The sequence below is a fragment of the Corythoichthys intestinalis genome, chromosome 8 (assembly GCF_030265065.1).
Source record: "Corythoichthys intestinalis isolate RoL2023-P3 chromosome 8, ASM3026506v1, whole genome shotgun sequence".
Lineage (NCBI taxonomy): Eukaryota > Metazoa > Chordata > Actinopteri > Syngnathiformes > Syngnathidae > Corythoichthys > Corythoichthys intestinalis.
The window spans coordinates 45,361,204-45,370,445 of NC_080402.1; positions in this window are offsets into that span (position 1 = coordinate 45,361,204).

Here is a 9,242-nt window from a genome sequence, read left to right on the forward strand (position 1 = left end):
GGTTATGCGGACAGCAGCCACAGACGACCTTTTATCTAAAACCTGGGTGTGTATTTCAAGTGTGTCAGAGTTGAACCAATCAGATGTTACCTTGGTCAATGATTAGCGGATATAAAGTTTGATGTTGATTGAGTGACCTTAATGAGCTTTTATTTGTATGGGTGACTAGCTACAATGCATTTGGAAATTGCATTAAGAGCACTTCACTTTTCCCATTTCATTTCTTTCTGTTCAAAATTTCTCATGTAGAGTAAGAACTCCTTTTCATAAACACATATGCACGGACGAACGCACACCTACACACTAAAATTGATGGTGTTTAAAGAAAATTTGTAACACTATTTACGTTTGATTTATGCCTGTACTTCGGCGTCATGAAATATGCTAAAGGTGCTTTACAACACTAGGACTGTTAAAATATTCACAATGTTGTGATATTACAATTTTAGAACTGCCTCAATATTATTGTGACTTTCCCATGATATTGATACATGAAAGATAATATATGACTGTCTTTTTCATAAAATCATGTGAGAAAACACATAGAAACTACTAGTGTGTGGACCAGCATGAATAAGAAAGGTGATTAAATGTTCCTTGGTGTGTCTCACCGCTCCGTGTGCTGAACTACAATAACACCAGCTTTGCCACAATATTGCAATAATTATCTTACTGTTGGCTTCATACCGTGATGATTTTAACCCGTCCAGCCAGCCAGCCAGCCAGCCAGCCAGCCAGCCAGCCAGCCAGCCAGCCAGCCAGCCAGCCATCCATCCATCCATCCATCCATCCATCCATCCATCCATCCATCCATCCATCCATCCATCCATCCATCCATCCATCCATTCATCCATCCATCCATCCATCCATCCATCCATCCATCCATCCATCCATCCATCCATCCATCCATCCATCCATCCATCCATCATCTTTCGCTTGCTCCGGGGTCGGGTCGCGGGGGCAGCAGCTTTAACAGGGAAGCCCAGACATCCCTCTCCCCAGCAACTTCAACCAGGTCCTCCCAAGGCATTCCCAGACCAGCCGAGAGACATAGTCTGTCCTGCGTGTCCTGGTTCGTCTCCATGGCCTGCCCCCGGTGGGACATGCCCGGAACACCTCTCCAGGGAGGCACCCAGGAGGCATCCGAACCAGATGCCCGAGCCACCTCAGATGGCTCCTCTCAACGCGGCGGAGTTCCTCCTGGATGACCGAGCTTCTCACCCTATCTCTAAGGGAGAGCCCGGACACCCTGTGGAGGAAACTCATTTCGGCCTCTTGCATCCGGGATCTTGTTCTTTCGGTCACGACCCACAGCTCGTGACAAGAGGTGAAGGTCAGGAATGTAGATCGACTGGTAAATCGAGAGCTTCGCCTTTCGGCTCGGGTCCTTCTTCACCACTACGGACCAGTGCAGACAGTGTACCGATCCGCCTGTCGATGTACCGCTCCCTCCTACCTCCACTCGTGAACAAGACCCCAAGATACTTGAAGTCCTCCACTTGGGGCATGATCTCATCCCCGACCCGGAGACGGCACTCCACCCTTTTCCAACTGAGGACCATGGTCTCGGATTTGGAGGTGCTGATCTTTATCCCAACCGCTTCACACTCGGCTGTGAACCGCTCCAGTGAGAGTTGGAGGTCACAGCTTGATGAAGCCAACAGCACCACATCCTCTGCAAAAAGCAGAGATGCAATGCAGAGACAGGGTCTGAACAGCCCTTACCAAAGGGCTCGGTACCCTGTACTCCCAGAGCACCCCCTACAGGACTCTTCAAGGCACACGGTCAAACGCCTTCTCCAGATCCACAGAACACATGTAGACTGGTTGGGCGAACTCCCATGCACCCTCGAGGACCCTGCTGAGGGTGTAGAGCTGGTCCACTGTTCCACGGTCGGGATGAAAACCACACTGCTCCTCTTGAATCCGAGATTCGATTTCCGGACAGACCCTCCTCTCCAGCTCCAGCTCTCCAGATTTTAACCCGTGACCTTTATATATTGTTTCACCCATGATTCAGACAGTTCACAAAGTTCTGGGGGGCAAGAAATACTTATTTAAAAAGATAACATCTATTATGCCAGTGATTGCCTGGCAAACAGTTGAGTGTGTATCCCGACTCCATGGGATTAGCTCCAGTGCCCCCTGAGAATAAGCGGTCGGAATATGAATGAAGATCTAAATGCTTTTCATTGCACTTTCTTTTAGGTTTCAAGCTTGTTTGCAAATAATACCGCTCATGTTTATTTGTCCAATGTGGCCCTTGAACTCAGTCCGGCCACGCCTAAACTGAACCATTGATTATTATGACTTGAGTCACACCAAGCCACCCAACTCTCACTAATCTTTTTATTGTCGTGTGGGCGTCCAGTTGACCTTTGACCATGTCACTGATGTTCATATGCACAGTGGCCACTTTATTAGGTATGCCATTTAATACAAGTTGATCTAAAATTTACTTTAACCTGACAAAGACATTCCACATGCAATTTTGGAAAACTTCAATTCACCAAACACAGGAGGATGTCTATTGCAAAGAGGAAAGTGTCATTTACAGACAAGCTTGAACCTACCTGACAAAGGAAATTAACTGCCAAACGCAGGTATGCAGAAAAGAAAAAAGTTTACATTTTTTTGCTAATGACTCAGCATCTGTGCATCTGCAATCACCAATTACAGAAGGTCATTTCTTAAGGGGTGTCAAAATTGCAACCTCGAGACAATTGTGACCCCTTACTTGACATCTAAAGTAAGTGCTTGTTAAGTTGTCATTGCCCGGGGCTTTTTTTTCCCTTTTCTCTTCTAAGATCATAATCGGTACAAGCTAGCATAGGTCAGGCTCATGACAGTTTTCAGGGGCATTACACATGAACCAGGTGGAAAGAAAATGTCCCCCAGCCGTTACTGCCGAGGCAGTAGTGGAATATGACGAATGAGAACAGGTCAACCAAATTGAAATTATGAAGAATAGTTCGTGTTTCAACTGTTACGGCTCAATTATACCACAGCTGTCACAGCTACTATCTGCCAGCGAACAGCAGCTGGATAAATACTAGGTCCTTCTAAAAAAATTTGCATATTGTGATAAAGTTCATTATTTTCTGTAATGTACTGATAAACATTATAGACTCTCATATATTTTAGATTCATTACACACAACTGAAGTAGTTCAAGCCTTTTATTCTTTTAATATTAATGAAAAATTAGCATATCATGAAAGGTACTCTAAAGAAGCTGCTAACCTAATCATCTGAATCAACAAATTAACTCAAAACCCCTGTGAAAGATTCCTGGGGCTTTTAAAAACTCCCAGCCTGGTTAGTTACTCAAAACCGCAATCATAGGCAAGACTGCCGACCTGACTGCTGTCCAGAAGGCCATCATTGACACCCTCAAGCAAGAGGCTAAGACACAGAAAGAATTTTCTGAGCAAATAGGCTGTTCCCAGAGTGCTGTATCAAGGCACCTCAGTGGGAAGTCTGTGGGAAGGAAAAAGTGTGGCAGGAAACGCTGCACAACCAGAAGAGGTGACCGCACCCTGAGAAAGATTGTGAAGAAGGGCCGATTCCAGACCTTGGGGGACCTGCAGAAACAGTGGACTGAGTCTGGAGTAGAAACATCCAGAGCCACCGTGCACAGGCATGTGCTGGAAATGGGCTAGAGGTACCGCATTCCCCAGGTCAAGCCACCTTTGAACCTGAAACAGTGGCAGAGGCGCTAGGCCTGGGCTACAGAGAAGCAGCACTGGACTGTTGCTCAGTGGTCCAAAAGTATTTTTTTCAGATGAAAGCAAATTTTGCATGTCATTCAGAAATCAAGGTGCCAGAGTTTGGAGGAAGACTGAGGAGAAGGAAATGCCAAAATGCCTGAAGTCCAGTGTCAAATACCCACAGTCAGTGATGGTCTGGGGTGCCATGTCAGATGCTGGTGTTGGTATACTGTATTTTATCAAGGGCAGGGTCAATGCAGCTTGCTATCAGGAGATTTTCGAGCACTTCATGCTTCCATCTGCTGAAAAGCTTTATGGAGATAAAGATTTTTTCAGCACGACCTGGTACCTGCTCACAGTGCCAAAACCACTGGTAAATGGTTTACTGACCATGGCACAACTATGCTCAATTGGTCTGCCAACTCTTCTGACCTGAACCCCATAAAGAATCTGGGATATTGTGAAGAGGAAGTTGAGAGACAGCAGACCCAACACTGTGGATGAGCTTAAGGCCGCTAGCGAAGTATCCTGGGCCGCCATAACACCTCAGCAGTGCCACCGGCTGATTGCCTCCATGCCACGCCGCATTGAAGCAGTCATTTCTGCAGTATTGAGTGCATAGCTAATATAATAATTGAAGGTTGACTTTTTTTGTATTAAAAAACACTTTTTTGTATTGGTCGGATGAAATATGCTAATTTTTTGAGATAGGGATTTTTGTTTTTTCTTGACTTTTTTGCCAAAATTATCAATATTAAAACAATAAAAGGCTTGAACCGCTTCAGTTGTGTGTAATGAGTCTAAAATATATGAAAGTCTAATGTTTATCAGTACATTACAGAAAATAATGAACTTTATCACAATATGTTAATTTTTTGAGAAGGACTAGTATATGTATACCTTTGGATTTTTTTTTTTTTTTTGCTTGTAGCCCTTAATTTATTCACTGTCATTTACATTTAGACATCAAATGTACTTCAACTGGAGAGGCATGCACTGAGTAATTATGTTTCACTGAATGATCAAACGATCACTGTAAGCCCTCCTAGTCAAAACAGAATGGACGTCTAGTGCCGTCACTCATAGTAAATGAGTTCTAGGTACTCTACTGCGTCCGCTTCCGCCTGTCTTTTATAGCTGGGTATTCTCCTTGGGCCCCGGCGTGGGTCGCTGGCTGAGTGCCGGTGGATCAGCGGGGTGTCGCTCACTCCGGGTGGGGAGCCTGTCCTGCCCCAGGCCTAGTTGCCCCGATTGGTTGGGGAAGGTCCGTGGCTCTGGGGTGGCCCCCGTGCAGCATTTCCACTTGTATGCAGAACTATCACACGTCTGATGGGATTCACGCACGAATGGGTGCAATTTGACACACTCAAGCAGAGAAACTATTGGTGCCAGGATTAGCGATTAGGCAGCACAGATTACAAGTGATTCACATAATACTGGGTTCTACACACACTGCTGATCTGTTTACGGTCCTCCCCACCCAATCACATCTCATGATGACTCTCCTCCCCCTCCTTTTTCTCCTCGTTCATCAGGCCCCCCCACATGGTATCCACCGGAAATACAATTAGCTTACAATAGCACTATTATATTCATAGTTAGTGTAGGCGTTTAATGTATTTCTTGCTGTTGCCCTTAACCCTCTCCTGCTCGCAGCTTTCTCCGATTTTTTAAAAACCCAGTTTCAATCACCTGTTTAACAAATGAAGGTGAAAGGATTTCAACTTTGATTTTCCTGAAAGCGACCTGCATTTAATATTGAGTTAATAGCAAGCCAAATGACGCAATATGTCATATACATTTGGGGAAAAAAATCAAAACAAACAAAGAAGAGTATTGTCAACAATATTGTCAATATTAAATCAATAAAATATTGCCAGATACATTATATAAATTAAGTATCCGAATTGAATTCATTGTCATTGGGCGCAAGAAGCACAAGAGATAAAAACAGCACCTCTGATCAGTGGTGCAATATAATTTTTTAAATGTCATGCTGTCTGTATATAGTTGTGAGCCATGGCCAGGTTATATTGTATGTGTTGTATACATATAGTTGTTGTTTTATGTGTTATGTAATCAGGGCGTCATTGGAAAAGAGAGCTTGCACTCAACTGACCTCCCTGAATAAATAAAGGTGAAATGAATGAAGCAGAACTATACACATAGGCAGAGATTGAGATGGGACAAGTGGGCAGTGCCCGCCCCTGATGGCCTAAAAATGTCATTGCATATAATTGACTTTCCTATAGACCCTACCCACCTACGTCACAAAACCACGTGCTCGCTGTATGGTTCCGCCCACTTGTCCGTCATTTTGACTCTGTATTAGCATTGTTTTCAATTGATGGCGGAATTTAAAATGCATTTCATGGAAGACCCGGTGCTTTCTGATGCCGCAAACTCACTGGATCTGTTGCATAAAAGGCGTTATGAGGAAAAGCTTCGTTCTATACAGTCGCCAGATCCATATTTGATGCCCAAATCGATGTTTTTCGACCCACTGTCTTCGCCCTGTCTGCCTGACATCTGCTACGCTGATATTTACAATTATCTTGTCCACACAAAATCAGCCTATTCCCACGAAAATTTGAAAAACTTCAAGAGCTTGGAGGCTTATAAATACTTTGTTGCTGGTTGGGTGAAACAAGTCCTCGTTCGGCAGGAATCTATCTTGTGCTTGGAAAGGTGAGTTACGAAATTTTCAATTCAAAATCTTTTGTTATTGCTAACATCCACTGTCAAGTCTAATGTATTTCATGTCGTTTGTCAATGGAGTTAAGGCTTTTAATGTTTATATGGTTTAGCGATAGCACTCTCACGACATACATACGGGTATGTTGTCGGCGATTAGCCTAGCAATGATCTTAATAGTGGTTATTTGTCAGCCCCGTAGACGAGGCAAGTTTCTTTCACTTGGTACCAGCTAAATATTATTCAAAAAAATAACGATGGTGGAAGAAAGGGAAGTCACAAATATCTTGAATTTGAAACTATGTCGTACTACGTCGTATGTTGTCGGCGATTAGCCTCGCAATGATCTTAATTGTGGTTATTTGTCAGCTCCGTAGACGAGGCCAGTTTCTTTCACTTGGTACCGGCTAAATATTATTCAAAAAATAACGATGGTGGAAGAAAGGGAAGTCACAAACATCTTGAATTTGAAACTATGTCGTACTACGTCATATGTTGTCGGCGATTAGCCTCGCAACGATCTTAATTGTGGTTATTTGTCAGCCCAAAACCCCCTAAGTATATCTTAAATGCATCTTACCGGATATAAAATGACTACTACATAGTCTGTGGTGATTTTTTGGTGCCCAGTTTTCACGTCGAATTGCAGCCGTCCATTTCGCTCTCCTCTTTGGATCCCTCGGAATACGGTAAAACTTCAAGTCTCTCCTTCCATCTTCTCTGTTAGTGCAACCAACAGCCACACACGCCTTCACCATTTTGATTATTAATGTTAAGGAGCAGAAAAACACGCCGTAAATAGGAGAAATGTACGTAGCCGTAACAGGTTAACACTATGTTTTGACGGACAAGAGGGACAATTCAGGAGAGCACGTGGGTAGGGTCTATAAATGAATTTAAAGGTGAAGTTCAGAATTTTTTACATAAGGCTTAATCTTTTAGTTTGCAGGGGTTTAATTAGTCGATGGAGTTGATTTCACCAAATTCCGTGCAGTCTGTTATCTATTTATTAGTTTTAGAACTCAGTGGTCAGAGTCAGTGGTGTCTGCCTCGAATGCGAATAAAAATACAAATATGCACACATGAGAATCGCCGATGACCCATCCATGTAGTAGTAGTAGTGTTGGCTATGTTATTCTTATGTTAACCCTTGAGAGTCGAAGGACGCGCCGGCACGTCCTCAGCGCACGTCGTCTTTGAAGCGCCCTCACGTTTTAATTACGTCACCCACATGCCGTTGGTTGGTCTCGTTTTAAAGTGCGGAAGTTGCGGTTTACTCTCGTTATTATTTGAAGTCAATCGACCAACTAAAACGTGAGATATTGTCATTTAAGTTTTATAGTTTTATTGTCCTCCCAAAAAAAACATTAAAATGCTGCATGGATCATTTGTTTATGTCTATATTTCCATCATTTCTTGTCCTTTATCAAAACGGAAGCTCCATGAAAAAAACACAAATCAAACGAACCCTTTCGAAGTCACAGTGGAAGCACAAAATGTGTTTTTTTTTTATAAATACAACTGCCGTGTGAGGTTCCACCGAACGAGAGGGAGGAGTGTTCTGAAGCAGCGAGGTGGCGAGCGACGGCCGTTTGGATCGAGCGAGCGACTTTGTGTGACTTTGAGAATGAACGGAAAACTAAATTTAGCGCAAGCAATTGTGCTTTTTGATCAGCTTGAGAAAGAGGATGGTCCAAATTCGTCATCATCGTCTTCTTCGGAAGAGTCCTTGAGTGAAGATAGTGACGGATTTGAACACATGGGTGACGCCATCGACGATCAGAGGTAAGCCAACTCACTTTTTTTTTTTTTTATGCTGAAAAATTTCTTCTGAAAGTTTCTTTTGATATTGCAAGACAAAGTTAATTTTGATGCAATATAAGTGTGTGTTTGTGAATATAATAATAAAATGTGCATATCAGATCAAAGTTGTACGTGCACTGTGTGTATCCCAGGCAGCAATTTATAATTTGTGGTGTTCTTCTTTCTATATGAAGATTAGGGATGTAGCACATATTCAGCTATGGTATTCTTTCTATTGTCATACATATAGATTTCCATTATTATTTATTGCTGTATATATTTTTATTTTATACTTTATTATTTTCATAAATACTGACTTTTTTTTCATGTACATTTATAGTGACAATGAAAGTAAAGTGAAATGAAAATGGAAGGGTGGAAGGGTGGAAAGAGGACCGACACCCCATGGAAGTGTGGGCTGTGTGATGTAGCCCTGTGTCTAATTCCAGGACGAAACTGCTTTTCGGAGTGGCATGCCTGAAAAAACATGTAACTTGTTTATTGTAAATATTTTTGAAAATACTTTTTTTTCCAATGTTATATATACATATTTTTTCCCACAATCAGTCTTCTCAATTTGTGTATATAAATGTGTGTTCAAGAAGCTTGATTGTGTGTACATTGTTTTCATCAGGTGATGGGCCGCAATACCTAAACTCATAAAGAGATGGCCTCTAAACACTTTTTGTGTAGATGGTATATATTTTTTCATTGTTCTTCACTGTTTGGTCTGCTGTATATAACCTGTTTTGACTAGAGCATGTATAAAGGCAAAAAACGCCTATGGCTATACCTGTTGTTTATGTTGAATTGTCAAATATAAGACTATTTATTCTAAATTTTTTTGGTTGAATGTTCATCCTAACATGTTGAATAAATATTACAAAGTTTCAAAACGGTTCGTTACGCATGTTTGGTTGTCAATTGGACATCAATATTAAAAATTTTGACAAAATGATTTTGGAATTTTTGGTCTTTTTGGGCCCAAAATGATGATTTATAATTGGTCAGTGAAGGAAACAACAGTTTGGACATG